At 43.2% G+C, this 19,500-nt stretch overlaps 1 protein-coding gene across 1 annotated transcript in view; it reads right to left on the bottom strand.

The window, feature by feature from the left end:
• The window catches only part of LOC115204264 (sodium/calcium exchanger 1-like), a 64,837-nt gene extending 45,615 nt beyond the window's left edge, over window positions 1-19,222 (bottom strand). Inside the window, exons 1-2 of the mRNA XM_029769693.1 lie at window positions 18,544-19,222; window positions 18,113-18,212 (exon numbers count right to left, since the gene is read on the bottom strand). The gene's annotated coding sequence lies outside the window, so the exon portion shown is untranslated. The remainder of the gene's footprint in view (window positions 1-18,112; window positions 18,213-18,543) is intronic.
• Window positions 19,223-19,500: the final 278 nt, after the last annotated feature.

A 19,500-nucleotide genomic window follows, 5' to 3' on the forward strand; every position in this document is an offset into this window, starting at 1 on the left:
TAAAGATGGGGAGAGGTCTGTCCATAATAAAGAGATGCTCTGCTTTTTTGACACCACACTCCACAAAGCAAGTCCTGCAGGCTCCAGTTTTATATTATCTTGATTATTGTCCAGTCATACGGTCAAGTGCTGCAAAGAAAGACCTAGTTGAGCTACAGCTGGCCCAGAAAAAAGCCTCAGTTCTTGCTCTTCATTGTAATCAGAGGGCTAATATTAATACTATGCTTGGCCAAGAGTTGAGGAAAGACTGACTGAGTGACTTCCTGTTTTTATAAAAAACTATGTGTTGGCATTTCCAAATTGTTTGCATAGTCAACTTACACATAGCACTGACACACTTACCACAGCAGACATGCCACCAGGGGTCTTTTCAGTCCCAGGTCCAGAACAAATTCAAGTAAACGTACAGTACTATACAGAGCCATAAGTGCATGGAACTTCCTTCCATCCTATATAGCACAAGTGAAAAGCAAACCTGGTTTAAAAAACGAATAAAGCAAAACCTCACGGCACAACGCCTCTCCCCCATGTGACCTACTTGTTGTGAGTATGTACTGACATGTTTGTGTAACTGATAGATGCACACACACACGCTACATGTTAATGTTTTTAATTGTATGTCAATTGTAAATGTCTTTTGTCTGTAATGTCTTTTTCGTTATGTGTCAGACCCCAGTAAGACTAGCTGTCGTCATAGGCGTCGGATAATGGGGATCCTATGAAATCAAATCAAATCCCCAGCTGAGTCTACAAGTGTCAAGAAGTTCATGGATGCTCCTTCTGTTTCTCACCCTTTATTTTCTGTCTCTCCTTTTCCCCCTTTCACACTCTACTAAAATATAAAATAATCATTATTATAAGAAAAGCCCAAAGATAATTCCTCATACAGAATGAGAACCATGTGCAAGGGATTGTTTCCTTTCACTGTTTGGCATAATTTCTGTTAATACAATCCCCACCACCACACACAATGAGATAACAACAGGCAGGCAAGATTGTTTACTTCAAATATATGAGGATTTTCCTTTATGGAAGTGACAGAGCTGAGATTAAAATCTTCTCTTCTTCATCGGCTAATTTAAAATTGTTCCCTATTGTCTACAACAAGCACATTCGAATAACACAGAGGGACAAAGGAAGAAAGAGATGACACTGCAATGAGAGAGAATATTTTTAAATCCCATTCCTGAGTGGAGTTAGAGGTTGAAGACTTGGCTTTGATGTCATGGATGGGGAAAGGTATGGTGCAGGGAACTGAAATCACATGTATGGCAGCAGTAATGTGGAGAATTGCACACATGCCTAAACACACACGTTGCTCACACACACCACACACAAAATGAAATAAAAAATCTTCTGTTTTTTGCATACCGGTAGGTACACATGTGAGGTATCCAACTGACAGACAAACACAAAGATGCCAACTCATAAATAAATACTACTTCACTGGGATATTTTTCTCAACACTGATACAATATTCAAGGAATTCCAATTTTAAAACTGCCATGACAGTCACATTACACAATCAAATAGGCATAAGGTCCCAATTCTATGATATAAGAGCAATGGTTTGAATTGACATTTAATTGAGTTGATACACATAGTAGAGTACCTAATGTGTAAGGCATCAAACGTGTGGGAAAAAAATCATATTTTAAATGGGTCAACAGCATTCCCCTTGAGCTGTAAAAACATGAAGGCTATCCCAGCCCAGCTTCCTGCATATTCAGAGCTGTCATTTTCCCTTTTTCAATATGCTGCACACATGTACACACACACATTGATATTCACGGCATATGCAACACATTACCATTCAGAACGTCCTAATCCCAAACAGGAGCCGAATGAAATTGTTTCATGCTGATCTCTCCTGATGTGAACATGCTTTTCATTTCATGGCCTGTTCCACTAGAAGACTCCACAATTTGAACAAGCACAATCAATCACACATAGAATTGTTGTGCCTCTAAAGAACTAATCTAGACCTTAACCTCAGAGTTTTTCAAAAGTTATCTATTCGGATTTCACCTATCGGATAGGATTAAAATTAGAATGAATAGAATGAATTGGAATGAATAGAACGGGAGTCCCCATTCAAGTCAATGAATTGTCAGTTCTATTCATGATATTGCCATGTATTTAATCCTATCCAATAAGTGAAATCCAGATAACTGGGCCCAGGGAAGTAAATGTGTAACAAGCAACCAGGCCAATGCAAATGAACTACGCTCTTCTACTAACTCCATCCTCTTATCTAAGACCGTGTTCAATCAACCGGTTATGCATTCTTGCAGCAAGAAATAAAATCATGTTTCTGACACTGACCTTACAGGATCACCAATATAAGTTGTTAATGAAGCAAGCCAGTAAGATTCATACAAATTCACAACTGTTGATGTGCACCTGCCAGCACTGCATGTCTTTTGTTGCAGATGAACCACATGTGCTGTCCTGACTCTGGTGAAGTAAGAATATAAGGTAAAGTCAGGCCACCCTGTAAAAGACCTTGGAACGTTACCTAGCTGGGAGAGACAGCATCTGGAGTATATGGCATGTGCCAGACAAAAATAACACTACCTCTTCTTTTTACTTTCTTCTTTCAATTGGTGATATTTGCCCAGGTGCAGGCACAGCTACATTCTCCATTCGTCTCCTCTCTATGTCTCAAGTATCAGCTGGAAATCTTGGTACCCCCCCCCCTCCTCCCCAACCCCACTTCAAGTTTTCTGTGCCACTAGTTGTGTTGCCACATAACCCCCATATGTCATATTCTTGGTCTTAAAACTTTGCCAACTCTTGCCAACTCTTTCGCTGTACTTTGCCAACCTATATCCACATGTCTTACACATTTCCATTCAAGAGTCGTTGACATTCACTCAGTAATGACTGCAATATTACATAGAGATGGAGCCAGTGTGGGCACATGCCCAAATAACTGAGCAAAACCCGATATCACAGAAAAGCATTTATAGGAAGGGAAGTATTGACATTGGGCACTATGCCTTCTCAATATGGCTAAAGCACATTCTCATTTCAATTATCATGAAGCAAAAACACATGGAATTTCTAACAGCAGAAATAGATTTACTTGTTATCAATGTCATGCACAACTGGCTGGTATATCCGTTGAGTGACCTCTGCCCAGACAGACAGACTTCCCAGACAGACAAACTGCCCAGACAGCCAGCCCGACAGACAGCCCGACAGCCAGCCCGACAGACAGACAGACAGACAGACAGACACAGACAGACAGACCTACAGAAAGTGAGAGGGGTGGAGGGAGAGAAAGCAAAAGGGATGGAGGGAGAAAGAGGGAGAACATATTGATTTGAATATCTAAAAAACCCATGTCTGCATCATGAGCATTTTATAATAAAAATGGTATGTCCAATTCAAACCCTGAAATGACTCAATTCAAAATGGAATTCACTCTAAAACATTCATTTAAATACAGGGAGTAGAGAAAAAGCAGAGCTTGACATTTAATAGGGCTCCAGACAGATGGAGGCAGTGTGTGTGTGTGTGTGTGTGTGTGTGTGTGTGTGTGTGTGTGTGTGTGTGTGTGTGTGTGTGTGTGTGTGTGTGTGTGTGTGTGTGTGTGTGTGTGTGTGTGTGTGTGTGTGTGTGTCAGACCTGGGTTCAAATTCTATTTCAGGTATTTAAATTACTTTTAAACACATATTCAGATTATTTTATTTGAAAAAACAAGCAGTTGAATACTGGAATAAAGTAACAGTAAGGCCTGAGAACCCAGTGATTATTGTGTGATAACTCCTTCCGAAGGGCTGTTCGCTTTGGGCTGGGAACAGCCCTTAGGAAGGAGTTATCACACGATAATCCCCAGGTTACAGGGCCTTATTGCTTTTATAAAACAGTTGCCAACATATTTATACAAATTTGAATTACATTTTTTCATTAAAAACATTATTTAAACAAGTAAATTTGTGTTTGCATTCTGAAGTTGCTCCACAAGCGGCTGGTCATTAGTTATTTTCTCATGTCACGTTAATTCGAATCATTCTATTCATTCGACATTGCTATGCTAAACAAATCATTGGCACGTAGCTAGCTAGCAGAGATTCAATGGTGATGATAAACAAGATCTTCAATAAATAATGGTTCAATAAATATCCAATAATCACGTAGGCAACAACTATACTGCTCAAAAAAATAAAGGGAACACTTAAACAACACAATGTAACTCCAAGTCAATCACACTTCTGTGAAATCAAACTGTCCACTTAGGAAGCAACACTGATTGACAATACATTTCACATGCTGTTGTGCAAATGGAATAGACAACAGGTGGAATTTATAGGCAATAAGCAAGACACCCCCAATAAAGGAGTGGTTCTGCAGATGGAGACCACAGACCACTTCTCAGTTCCTATGCTTCCTGGCTGATGTTTTGGTCACTTTTGAATGCTGGCGGTGCTTTCACTCTAGTGGTAGCATGAGACGGAGTCTACAACCCACACAAGTGGCTCAGGTAGTGCAGCTCATCCAGGATGGCACATCAATGCGAGCTGTGGCAAGAAGGTTTGCTGTGTCTGTCAGCGTAGTGTCCAGAGCATGGAGGCGCCACCAGGAGACAGGCCAGTACATCAGGAGACGTGGAGGAGGCCGTAGGAGGGCAACAACCCAGCAGCAGGACCGCTACCTCCGCCTTTGTGCAAGGAGGAGCAGGAGGAGCACTGCCAGAGCCCTGCAAAATGACCTCCAGCAGGCCACAAATGTGCATGTGTCTGGTCAAACGGTCAGAAACAGACTCCATGAGGGTGGTATGAGGGCCCGACGTCCACAGGTGGGGGTTGTGCTTACAGCCCAACACCGTGCAGGACGTTTGGCATTTGCCAGAGAACACCAAGATTGGCAAATTCGCCACTGGCGCCCTGTGCTCTTCACAGATGAAAGCAGGTTCACACTGAGCACATGACAGACGTGACAGAGTCTGGAGACGCCGTGGAGAACGTTCTGCTGCCTGCAACATCCTCCAGCATGACCGGTTTGGCGGTGGGTCAGTCATGGTGTGGGGTGGCATTTCTTTGGGGGGCCGCACGGCCCTCCATGTGCTCGCCAGAGGTAGCCTGACTGCCATTAGGTACCGAGATGAGATCCTCAGACCCCTTGTGAGACCATATGCTGGTGCGGTTGGCCCTGGGTTCCTCCTAATGCAAGACAATGCTAGACCTCATGTGGCTGGAGTGTGTCAGCAGTTCCTGCAAGAGGAAGGCATTGATGCTATGGACTGGCCCACCCGTTCCCCAGACCTGAATCCAATTGAGCACATCTGGGACAACATGTCTCTCTCCATCCACCAACACCACGTTGCACCACAGACTGTCCAGGAGTTGACGGATGCTTTAGTCCAGGTCTGGGAGGAGATCCCTCAGGAGACCATCCGCCACCTCATCAGGAGCATGCCCAGGCGTTGTAGGGAGGTCATACAGGCACGTGGAGGCCACACACACTACTGAGCCTCATTTTGACTTGTTTTAAGGACATTACATCAAAGTTGGATCAGCCTGTAGTGTGGTTTTCCACTTTAATTTTGAGTAAGACTCCAAATCCAGACCTCCATGGGTTGATAAATTGGATTTCCATTGATTATTTTTGTGTGATTTTGTTGTCAGCACATTCAACTTTGTATAGAAAAAAGTATTTAATAAGATTATTTCTTTCATTCAGATCTAGGATGTGTTGTTTAAGTGTTCCCTTTATTTTTTTGAGCAGTGTACTAAGGTTGGCGCAAGTTTTCTCAAATGTAAAAGTCAAATTTCAAAGTGTTTTGTTTCATCTCTGTATCGTTCCAAGATTAAGTTTAGGCATTAACTCCAAATGGTTAAGATAAGGGTTAAGGTTTAGGAGAGGCTTAAAACAAAAAATATTTTAAAAAACTTTTTATAGCTGGATTCAAACATGCAACCTTTGGAACCAGCGGCAGATGCTTACACCCATATGCCACGCTCGTCCACAACACCTTTGCAAAACCAAAGCCAGGTCATCTGATGCAGCACTCCATCACTCTCCTTCTTGGTCAAATAGCCCTTACACAGCATGGAGGTGTGTTGGGTCATTGTCCTGTTGAAAAACAAATGATAGTCCCACTAAGCGGATGGGATGGCGTATCGCTGCAGAATGCTGTGGTAGCCATGCTGGTTAAGTGTGCCTTGAATTCGAAATAAATCACAGACAGTGTCAACAGCAAAGCACCCCCACACCATAACACCTCCTCCTCCATGTTTTATGGTGGGAAATACGCACGCGGAGATCATCCAATCACCCACACCGCATCTCACAAAGACACGGCAGTTGGAACCAATAATCTCCAATTTGGACTCCAGACCAAAGGACAGATTTCCACCGGTCTAATGTCTATTGCTCGTGTTTCTTGGCCCGAGCAAGTCTCTTCTTATCATTGGTGTCCTTTAGTAGTGGTTTCTTTTCCAGCAATTCGACCACGTAGGCCTGATTCACAGTCTCCTCTGAACAGTTGATGTTGAGATGTTCCTTTAACTCTGTGAAGCATTTACGAGGCTGGTAACTCTAATGAACTTATCCTTTGCAGCAGAGGTAACTGTGGGTCTTCTTTTCCTGTGGTGGTCGTCATGAGAGTCAGTTTCATCATAGCGCATGATGTTTTTTGCAACTGCACTCAAAGAAACTTTCAAAGTTCTTGAAATGTTCCATATTGACTGACCTTCATGTCTTAAAGTAATGATAGACTGTCTTTTCTCTTTGCTCATTTGAGCTGTTCTTGCCATAATATGGACTTGGTCTTTTACCAAATTGGGCTATCTTCTGTATACCCCCCTACCTTGTCACAACACAAGTGATTTGCTCAAACGCATTAAGAAGGAAAGACATTCCACAAATTAACTTTTAAGAAGGCACAACTGTTCATTGAAATGCATTCCAGGTGACTACCTCATGAAGCTGGTTGAGAGAATGCCAAGAGTGTGCAAAGCTGTCATCAACGCAAGGGGTGGCAATTTGAAGAATCTCAAATATAAAATATTGTAACGACCCTGGGTTTATAAGCGCGAATATCGACTCTGCCGCTCGAGCATGCTTTTGCGGCAGTCGATAGCGCGCTGGATTTCGAGGGTTCGAGACCTGCTCCCTGCCTGTTTCATTACATTGGTGTCAGAAGTAGGATCGGACCTTGCATCCACGACAGTGCGTGTGCTTGGCCAGTGAGCGCGTTCCTGTAAGACGTAGAGTCGCAAGCTAGCGCGAGGACGCACTCTTTGAAAGGAGGGAGTAGTGTAACGACCCTGGGTTTATAAGCACGGATATCGACTCTGCCGCTTTTGCGGCACAGTCGATAGTGCTTTGGACTTCGGGCTAGAAGGTCAAGGGTTCGAGACCTGCTCCCTGCCTGTTTCATTACAATATATTTTGATTTGTTTAACACTTTTTTGGTTACTACATGATTCCATATGAGTTATTTCATAATTTTGATGTCTTCACTATTATTCTACAATGTAGAAAATAGTCAAAATAAAGAAAAACCCTTGAATGAGTAGGTGTTCTAAAACTTTGGACCGGTAGTGTAGCTAGCTATCAGAGATGCAATGATGATGAGAGACAAGAACTTCAATAAATTATTATTTAATAAATATCCAATAGGTCTACATAGGCCATACTGCGCTGGTTAATGAATGAATGGAATTCTGAGTGTTTACGGTTTCCATGGTGAATTGTTATTTTCACGTTCATTCTTAGGCTAGCTAGCCCTAGGAACATATCTGTATCTGACTACTAACACGGGAGAGATCGCATTTGTAAAATGATACATTGTTGCACAGGTTATAGAGGTAGACAGGTAGGTGTATAAAACCCCCAACTGTTGCAAACCAAATAGTAGCATGGAAAAATTATGTTTAGACGCTTTATTCCTCCAGGGAGATGATATGTATACATTTCCTGTCTGGGGCGCGGGACAGTGGAATAATGAGATTACCACGTCATGGTATTTTGCGGGATATCAAACAATCAGCATCCAGGATCCAAACAACCCGTTTTGTAATGGAAATACACTTGGAAAGTACAGTATTTGAAAATACAAAAATACACTGAATCATGAATTTAAACCAGGTATTTGAAAATAGTACTTGAAATAAAATCTTTTTTTTTTTTTTTTTACAAATAACCATTCAAGTATTCAAATAAAAGTATATATTTTGGACTTAGTATTTGAAAATACCCAAATACAGAAAAAAGTATTTAAATAACAAATATTCAAATACACACATATTTGAACCCATGTCTGGTTGTGTGTGTGCGTGTGAGAGAGAGAGAGAGAGAGAGAGAGAGAGACAGAGAGAGAGAGAGAAAGAGAATGCGAGAGAGAGAATGACAGCGAGTGAGAAAGGGTTTTTAAGAGATTGTGGGATTTAACATTCTCTTCACCATGGTGGAGCCCAAAGACATACAACTTAAAATGTGCTTTTAATTTCCAGAAACAAATCGATAGCTCTGCCACTTCTCCAGTCTTCAGTGTTCTCAATGGTTGGTGTTGATTAGCAAGATTTCATCTAACTATTGTAGCTGTTTCTAACATGCAGAATCAGGACCATGGACAGCACCTGGTACCATTGCTGCTCTGCTGCTTTACAACGCTCTATATGTGTACAGTGAAAATACTTGGCAGTACATAATGGCATGTTTGAGTGGACACTGTACAGTCAACGTTTGCCAGATTTGATTTGTCAAGCACCCTTATATTTTAAGAGGGAATGAGACCGTAATGTGCCGTTGGTAGCTTGGTTCCAATTAATCACTTCAAGATCTTTGGTGGTAATTAGGGGCTGTGTCAACATATAAAAAAACAATTGCATAAACACAGCAAAATACATTAGATTTTCTCAGTCACTGCAACACACACAGACAGAAGTGTCAACAACATTTTTATAATTAACCGAGACCCTGAGACTGTTCATCAGTTTCTGTTGAGAGATTACAACGCCTCTGCAAATTCATTTAGTGCGTCACAAAGCCAAACACCAAACAGGAAACAGACATTAAATCTGAAATTAACATTCCTACAGGTCTAAAGAAAAAAGGATCCACAATCATGTTTGTGCATTCATTAGAGCATCACAAGATTCACTGTGAACACCAGAGACATTTGCCATGTTAAATTGCTATGGTCTAGAGCATTGTTTGCAACTCCAGTCCTCAAGTATCCCCAACAGTACTCATTTGTATTGTAACCCTGGACAAGCACACCTGATTCAACTTGTCAACTAATCATGAAGCCCTGAATGAGTTGAATGAGTGGGTATTCGTCCCAGGCTACAACAAAAAAATGTGTGCTGTTGGGGGTAATCGAGGACTGGACTTAGGAAACACTGGTCCAGAGACTGGGGCACAAGTTCTCCTGAGGTCGCCTGATTGGGGTCCATGTAGGTCCTGGAAAGCTCAACACGGTAAAGAATGACTTTGGTATTCGATGGTCACAAAGGTCTCTGAGCACACAAAATAAAACACTTAGACCATTTCCTTTTAGTAATTGTAAGACTGGGAAGACGTTTGAGAGACATCGAACAAAATGTGGCTCAACACCAAATGAGGTTGAAGGTGTAAATCTGACTAAAGCACGCAAAAAGCCTCTTCCACATAGCATATGTGTTTCTTTTGGCTTCCCCATATCCAGAGCATGGATCACAAAATAAACCATTTCTTGAATTTAGCTGATGACAAGAAACAGATTCATGTTATCTATCCACAACATGCATTAAGATGAACTTCAACTGTAGGTGATTTAATCAGCAGTAGCATACCACCCTGCATCCCACTCATACCACCCAGCATCCCACTCATACCACCCTGCATCCCACTCATACCACCCAGCATCCCACTCATACCACCCTGCATCCCACTCATACCACCCAGCATCCCACTCATACCACCCTGCATCCCACTCATACCATCCAGCATCCCACTCATACCACCCTGCATCCCACTCATACCACCCTGCATCCCACTCATACCACCCTGCATCCCACTCATACCACCCTGCATCCCACTCATACCACCCAGCATCCCACTCATACCACCCTGCATCCCACTCATACCACCCAGCATCCCACTCATACCACCCTGCATCCCACCGCTGGCTTGCCTCTGAACTGCATCCCACAGCTGGCTTGCCTCTGAACTGCATCCCACCGCTGGCTTGCCTCTGAACTGCATCCTACCGCTGGCTTGCCTCTGAACTGCATCCCACCGCTGGCTTGCCTCTGAACTGCATCCCACCGCTGGCTTGCCTCTGAACTGCATCCCACCGCTGGCTTGCCTCTGAACTGCATCCTACCGCTGGCTTGCCTCTGAACTGCATCCCACCGCTGGCTTGCCTCTGAACTGCATCCCACCGCTGGCTTGCCTCTGAACTGCATCCCACTCATACCATCATGTGTTCCTAATCAGCCCCAGCTTCCAATTGGCTCATTCATCCCTGTAACTACTCCTCAGGCCATTGTTGTAAATGAGAATGTGTTCTCAGTCAACTTCCCTGTTAAAATAAATACAAATAGATGACACAGGGATAGCTTTGCACGTGATCTTTTCAATGCAAACTCATGTAACTCTCTTTGAGAGGCATCCCTGAACCCTGGCAGTACTATTTCCCAGTCAAACCGGGAAATTATCTGTGGTTGTGACTTTGTGAACTGAGAAAAACAGCGAATCCACTACTCACTACCATTTAGATTGCAGGATTGCAGATGAAGAAAAAGCATTGGCGGAACAGGCTTGGAGTGAAAGTTCATGCCTCTGACTAAACCTCATCTCACAAAAAGAAAAGAATGGAACTAGAGCTGATCCAGCTCAATGGGGATGTTTGGCATGAACAAAATGCCTCAACGTGAGAAAATAACCCTACTGTACATGCAGAAACAGACATATTGATACCTCTATCTTAAGAGAATAAACTATTTTAAATCTGATATAACATATAGGATAATAAAATAGGAATAATGAAATGAAGGTGTGTCCAAATGAAGATTGGACACACCTACTCACTCAAGGGTTTGTCTTTATTTTTACTATTTTCTGCATTGTAGAATATTAGTGAAGACATCAACACTACGAAATAACACCTATGGAATCATGTAGTAACCAAAAAGGTGTTAAACAAATCAAAATATATTTTACATTTGATATTCTTCAAAGTCGCCACCCTTTGCCTTGATAACAGCTTTGCACATGGTTGGCATTCTCACAACCAGCTTGATGAGGTAATGTGTCTTGTTAAAAGTTCATTTGTGGAATTTCTTTCCTTCTTAATGTGTTTGAGCCAATCAGTTGTATTGTGACAAGGTAGGGGTTGTATACAGAATATGGCAAGAACAGCTCAAATAAGCAAAGAGAAACGACCTCATTAGAGGTCACAAGAGAAATGACCTCAACCATCATTACTTTAAGACATGAAGGTCAGTCAATCCAGAAAATGTCAAGAACTTTGAACGTTTCTTCAAGTGCAGTCGCAAAAACCATCAAGCGCTATGATGAAGCTGGCTCTCATGAGGATTGCCACAAAAATTGAAGACCCAGAGTTACCTCTACTGCAGAGGATAAGTTAGAGTTATACCAGCCTCAGAAATTGCAGCCCAAATAAATGCTTCACAGAGTTCAAGTAACAAACACATCAACATCAACTGTTCAGAGGAGACTGCGTGAATCAGGCCTTCATGGTCGAATTGCTGCAAAGAAACCACTACTAAAGGACACCAATAAGAAGAGACTTGCTCAGGCCAAGAAATACGAGCAATGGACATTAGACCGGTGAAAATCTGTCCTTTGGTCTGATGAGTCCAAATTGGAGATTTTTGGTTCCAACCGCCGCGTCTTTGTGAGACGCAGAGTAGGTGAATGGATGATCTCTGCATGTGTGGTTCCAATTTAGAATTCAAAGCACACTTAACCAGCATGGCTACCACAGCATTCTGCAGCGATACCATATGGTTTCCACTTAGTGGAACTATCATTTGTTTTTTAACAGGACAATGACCCAACACACCTCCAGGCTGTGTAAGGGCTATTTGACCAAGAAGGAGAGTGATGGAGTGCTGCATCAGATAACATGGACTCCACAATCACCTGACCTCAACCAAATTGAGATGGTTTGGGATGAGTTGGACCGCAGAGTGAAGTAAAAGCAGCCAACAAGTCCTCAGCATATGTGGGAATTATTACATAATTCCATATGCGTTATTTCATAGTTTTGCTGTCTTCACTATTATTCTACAATGTGGAAAATAGTAAAAATAAAGAAAAACCTTGAATGAGTAGGTGTGTACTAAATTTTGACTGGTACTGTACGTAATTGTAATGGCACATTTTTTTTATTTTTTTTAACATATTGTTAACTGTGGAATAGATTAGAATTGTATTTCTAATACTAAACCTACTTGTACTTACAGTCATGCCCTTATAACCGAGTCCAATAGAAGCTACTGGACTCATAGGAGCACAGAGGTTCAAATCAAATTTTATTGGTCACATACACATGGTTAGCAGATGTTGATGCGAGTGTAGTGAAATGCTTGTGCTTCTAGTTCCGACAGTGCAGTAATATCTAACAAGGCATTGTTTAAAGTGACTAGTGATCCATTTATTAAAGGGGCCAGTGATTGGGTCTCAATGTAGGCAGCAGCCTCTCTGAGTTAGTGATTGCTGTTTAGCAGTCTGATGGCCTTGAGATAGAAGCTGTTTTTCAGTCTTTCGGGTTCCAGCTTTGATGCACCTGTACTGACCTCGCCTTCTGGATGGTAGCGGTGTGAACAGGCAGTGGCTCGGGTGGTTGTTGTCCTTGATGATCTTTTTGGCCTTCCTGTGACATCGAGTGCTGTAGGTGTCATGAAGGGCAGGTAGTTTGCCCCCGGTGATGCGTTGTGCAGACCGCACCACCCTCTGGAGAGCCTTGCGGTTGAGGGTGGTGCAGTTGCCGTACCAGGCTGCGATACAGCCCGACAGGATGTTCTCGATTGTGTATTTGTAAAAGTTTGTCAGGGTTTTGGGTGACAAGCCAAATTTCTTCAGCCTCCTGAGGTTGAAGAGGTGCTGTTGTGCCTTCTTCCCCACACCGTCTATGTGGGTGGATCATTTCAGTTTGTCTGTGATGTCTACACAGAGCAATTTAAAAAACGTTCCACCTTCTTCACTGCTGTCCCTTCGATGTAGATAGGGGGGTGTTCCCTCTGCTGTTTCCTGAAGTCCACGATCATCTCCTTTGTTTTGTTGACGTTGAGTGAGAGGTTGTTTTCCTGACACCATACTCTGAGTGTCCTCACCTCCTCCCTGTAGGCTGTCTCGTCGTTGTTGGTAATCAAGCCCACTACCGTTGTGTCGTCTGCAAACTTGATGATTGATTTGGAGGCGTGCATGGCCACGCAGTCGTGGGTGAACAGGGAGTACAGGAGGGGGCCGAGCATGCACCCTTGTGGTGCCCCAGTGTAGAGGGTCAGCTAAGTGGAGATGTTGTTTCCTATCTTCACCACCTGGGGGCGGCCCATCAGAAAGTCCAGGACCCAATTGCACAGGGCGGGGTTGAGACCCAGGGCCTCCAGCTTGATGATGAGCTTGGAGTGTACTATGGTCTTGAATGCTGAGCTGTAGTCAATGAACAGCATTCTTACATAGGTATTCCTCTTGTCCAGATGGGATAGGGCAGTGTGCAGTGTGATTGCGATTGCATCGTCTGTGGACCTGTTGGGGCGGTATGCAAACTGAAGTGGGTCTAGGGTGGCCGGTAAGGTGGAGGTTCTTGGATCCTTGACTATTCTCTCAAAGCACTTCATGATGACAGAAGTGGGTACTACGGGGCGGTAGTCATGTTGTTCAGTTACCTTTTCCTTCTTCGGTACAGGAACAATGGTGGCCATCTTGAAGCATGTGGGGACAGCAGACTGGGATAGGGAGCGATTGAATACGTCAGTAAACACACCAGCCAGCTGGTCTGCGCATGCTCTGAGGACGCGGCTAGGGATGCCGTCTGGGCCAGCAGCCTTGCGAGGGTTAACACGTTTAAATGTTTTACTCACGTTGGCCACAGAGAAGGTGTGGGGGGGAGCGCAGTCCTTGTTAGCGGGCAGCGACGGTGGCACTGTATTATCCTCAAAGCGGGCAAAGAAGGTGTTTAGTTTGTCTGGAAGCGTGACGTCGGTGTCCAAGACTTGGCTGGTTTTCTTTTTGTAATCCGTGATTTCCTCTAGACCCTGCCACATACGTTGTGTCTGAGCCATTGAATTGCAACTCTACTTTGTCCCTGTACCGGCATGTCACCTGTTTGATTGCCTTGCGGAGGGAATAACGACACTGTTTCTATTCAGCCATATTCCCAGACCTCTTTCCATGGTTAAATGTGGTGGTTCACTCTTTCAGTTTTGCGCAGATGCCGCCATCCATCCACGGTTTCTGGTTAGGGTAGGTTTTAATGGTCACAGTGGGTACAACATCTCCAATGCACTTCCTTATAAACTCATAGGTCGATGTTGTTCTCTGAGGCTGACTGGAACATATCCCAGTCCGTGTGATCAAAACAATCTTGAAGCATGGATTCCGATTGGTCAGACCAGTGTTGAATGGTTCTAGTCACTGGTACATCCTGTTTGACTTTCTGCCTATAAGACGGTAGGAGCAAGATGGCGTCGTGGTCGGATTTGCCAAAGGGAGGGCGGGGGAGGGCTTTGTATGCATCGCGGAAGAGAGTAGCAGTGATCGAGTGTATTACTCCCGCGAGTACTGCAATCAATATGCTGATAGAATTTAGGTAGCCTTGTTCTCAAATTTGCTTTGTTAAAATCCCCAGCTACAATAAATGCAGCCTCAGGATATAAACTCAGCAAAAAAAGAAACGTCCTCTCACTGTCCACTGCGTTTATTTTCAGCAAACTTAACATAAGTAAATATTTGTATGAACATAACAAGATCCAACAACAGACATAAACTGAACAAGTTCCACAGACATGTGACTTCCACAGACATGTGACATGTGAAATTGTATAATTGGTCCCTGAACAAAGAGGGGGGGGGGGGTCAAAATCAAAAGTAACAGTCAGAATCTGGTGTGGCCACCAGCTGCATTAAGTACTGCAGTGCATCTCCTCCTCATGGACTGCATCAGATTTGCACGTTCTTGCTGTGAGATGTCACCCCACTCTTCCACCAAGGCACCTGCAAGTTCCTGGACATTTCTGGGGGGAATGGCCCTAGTACTCACCCTCCGATCCAACAGGTCCCAGACGTGCTCAATGGGATTGAGATCCAGGCTCTTCGCTGGCCATGGCAGAACACTGACATTCCTGTCTTGCAGGAAATCACGCACAGAACGAGCAGTATGGCTGGTGGCATTGTCATGCTGGAGGGTCAGGATAAGTCTGCAGAAAGGGTACCACATGAGGGAGGAGGATGTCTTCCCTGTAATGCACAGCGTTGAGATTGCCTGCAATGACAACAAGCTCAGTCCGATGATGCTGTGACACACCGCCCCAGACCATGACGGACCCTCCACCTCCAAATCGATCCCACTCCAGAGTACAGGCCTCGGTGTAACGCTCATTCCTTCAACGATAAACGCGAATCCGACCATCACCCCTGGTGAGACACAACCGTGACTCGTCAGTGAAGAGCACTTTTTGCCAGTCCCGTCTGGTCCAACGACGGTGGATTTGTGCCCAAAGGCGACGTTGTTAATGGTGATGTCTGGTAAGGACCTGCCTTACAACAGGCCTACAAGCCCTCAGTCCAGCATCTCTCAGCCTATTACGGACAGTCTAAGCACTGATGGAGGGATTGTGCATTCCTGATGTAACTCGGGCAGTTGTTGCCATCCTGTACCTGTCCCACAGGTGTGATGTTCGGATGTACCGATCCTGTGCAGGTGTTGTTACATGTGGTCTGCCACTGCGAGGACGATCAGCTGTCCATCCTGTCTCCCTGTAGCGCTGTCTTAGGCGTCTCACTGTACGGACATTGCAATTTATTTCCCTGGCCACATCTGCAGTCCTAATGCCTCCTTGCAGCATGCCTAAGGCACGTTCACGCAGATGAGCAGGTATCCTGGGCATCTTTCTTTTAGTGTTTTTCATAGTCAGTAGAAAGGCCTCTTTAGTGTCCTAAGTTTTCATAACTGTGACCTTGCCTACCATCTGTAAGAATTCTCTTGGGAGGTAATATGGCCGGCATTTGATTGTAAGGAATTCTAGGTCGGGTGATCAGAAGGACTTGAGTTCCTGTATGTTGTTATGATTACACCATGAGTCATTAATCATGAAGCATATACCCCCGCCCTTCCTCTTCCCAGAGAGGTGTTTATCTCTGTCAGTGCGATGCATGGAGAAGCCCGGTGGCTGAACCGATTCCGACAACATATCCCGAGAGAGCCATGTTTCCATGAAACAGAGAATGTTACAATCTCTGATGTCTCTCTGGAAGGAAACTCTTGCTCGATTTTCGTCTACCTTGTTGTCAAGAGACTGGACATTTGCGAGTAGTATACTCGGGAGCTGTGGGCAATGTGCACGTCTACGAAGCCTGACCAGGAGGCCGCTCTGTCTGCCCCTTCTGCGGTGCCGTTGTTTTGGGTCAGCTTCTGGGATTAGATCCATTGTCCTGGGTGGTGGTCCAAACAGAGGATCCTCTTTGGGAAAGTCGTATTCCTGGTCGTAATGTTGGTAAGTTGATGTTGCTCTTATATCCAATAGTTCTTCCCAGCTGTATGTAATAAGACTTAAGATTTCCTGGGGTAACAATGTAAGAAACAATAATTAAAAAAACAAAATCCTGCATAGTTTCTAATGACTCGAAGCGAGGCGACCATCTCTGTCGGCGCCATTGTTAAGAAGGTTAGATTAGTATGGATGTGTTCACTGAGTTGCTGTCTGCAATTATTCTCTTTCACACCAGGCATCTAGGATGGGTAGTTAATAGATCACATCAAAACACAACACATCGCATTTACCACCCTCAACCCTTTAAAATGAGACCATAAATAGTCCAAATGCAAAAATAGAAATGGCTACATAACAAAGAAAGCACCAAACATCTTTCTCTCAGAATTAAAATACATTCTTCAATCATAATTTCCAGTGCCAAGCCCTACAAGAAAGGATAGCAGTGGAACTGGATTCCCATAACAGGTGGTAATAAAACTAGAACCACTAACTCAACATCAGAATTGAACTCATCCACAGGATTATGTATATGGTCTAAACATCTCAGGTCTCCTGCCGCTTTCAAGACAACTCGGCACCTCTGAAATTTCCGACTTGGAAACTAGTTGTAGAAAAATGTGCGCCGAGTTTCCCACTTGGAAAATATTAGAATCAACCAATAGAAAGCTCTGTGCAAAAAATATTCAGAGTTTTCCGAATTGTCTTGAAAGCACCAGCCATCCTCCATTATTTTTTCATTCTCCATAATACAGTATCACTAGGGAACCTACATCGAGTATGAGGCAAAACATACACACTAATACATTGCACTAATGAAACATGTTTCCTCATGGGAATATTAACAACAACTCACATTGTTGTCATTTAACGCAATTTAAATTTGTATTTTCTCCTGCTTTTTGTGTCTGAAGCTGGGCACCCTTACAAAATAGGCATGGTCTCAATCGTTCTTCCCTGGGCAAGGTTTAATAAAATAAATCCAAATAAAATACATTTGCTCTGGGCAAAGACACACTACTTTGGATAGGCAACTTGCAGGTACAGTGTTGTTGCGGTACAATAACACTCAGGTCTCAGGTATATCCTAATCTCAATGTCTTACGCAAACCATGTTCATATAGTCACATCTTAATAAGACAGATCTGTTGGTCCTGTAAACCTTATATCATTACCATGACAACACTATCATAAAGACAATTTAGAACATTAGACTTACACACAGGTTGACATTAAACAGGTGTGTTATCGACGGCATCAACAACTGAACACAACACTGTTGTTATATACCACAAACATTAACAAGAAAGTCAGTGGCTGAGGTCATGACTAATTACTTATTTGCCAACAATACTTTTTCCATGGTTTTGACAAAACATACACTACTCCATAATATGTACAACTTTCTCAGTAGACAGAATATTATTATCACTCACCTGAGTGCTGCTGTCAGCAGTGAGCAACAAACTGGTGGTCTTAACAGATCATCCCCCTTCGCTCTTTGGAATGGCAGGCAGGTTTTCTTCCTAAATGGAACTGGTGCAAGACAAGACAATTCCATCAATTCTAACAACTTATTTGATAGAGATTCACAAAATGCCACTTCTAACCATTCATAACGGAGTACACAAAAATACCCTATATGAAGTTGACTATCGTTCTCCTAATCAACTCTTGAAGTATAATGTATTGATTTATCAAAGGAATTGCACCATTTATACAATCCAACTGACCTCACAATGAGACAAATATTATTGGTTAGCTTATTTGTTAAACATCCTCGTTTATCATTAGAGTGATAGCTTATTTGCAGAATGAATATTGTCAAGGCATAAAGTAATGCTTCATCCATATCCATAATACTCACTTGCTGCCCAATATCATCTGCCTCCTATCCTTCTTCGACTCCTTCTCCGTATACAATGTGGCACGGCAAAACACTGTAGCCTGTCACTTCCAAAGAACACTATCAATGGTGCTCCGTAGGCTGCGCTGGATTTTGGAAACGTCGCTCTGTTTTCCTAGGCGTTTTTCAGGAATAGGCTTCTCAGGCAGGTTTCGTTGCTAACTTGGAATTATTAGATAGGCTATGATCGGTCCTTGTTCTTTTATTCGTACTAAACAATGTCTTGTATCCAGAATATCTGTTTTGATTTTTCTAAAATCTAAATTGGTATTAGTTGCCTATCTGTGAACAAGGCAATGAGAGGTTGTTGAAGCGGAATTAATTAGTCTAATTATTGACACAGTGTTGGATCGTTTAAGGATCCGCGCTCCTCTTTGATCAGCCATTTACTCTCCAGAAGAACCAAATGCTGTTTGTCTACACTAAATTAAACGAAGAACAAACCGCTTTGGCAGAATGTTTCGCAATCAACCAAAAATCTATTTCAAAATGCTGTTTCTCAGAGCCTATTCGAAGAGGCGGGAATGAGTGATGAAGATGTACTAAAAAGACGCAAACCCAACACTCACATCAGCATCAGTAGAGCATGGAAGCGAAAGCGATGCGAATGGGGAAGAAAGTGTTGGATAGGCAGGCATAAGGATATATGCAAATGCAGCCCTGTCTTATTTCGTCTATCGGTTGACAGGTTTTGGCACAAGGTAGAAAACAATGCGCGAGAAGGAACAGCATCTTCTAGCAGCTTGGACTGCAGGGCAAGGGGAGGGGACGTTTGGAACATCTATACAGAACAAAAATATAAACGCAACATGCAATAATTTCAACGATTTTACTGAGTTACAGGAAATCAGTGAATTGAAATAAATTCATTAGGCCCTAAACTGAGTATTCACATGGGTAGGGGCGCAGCCATGGGTG

The sequence above is a fragment of the Salmo trutta genome, chromosome 12 (assembly GCF_901001165.1).
Source record: "Salmo trutta chromosome 12, fSalTru1.1, whole genome shotgun sequence".
NCBI lineage: Eukaryota > Metazoa > Chordata > Actinopteri > Salmoniformes > Salmonidae > Salmo > Salmo trutta.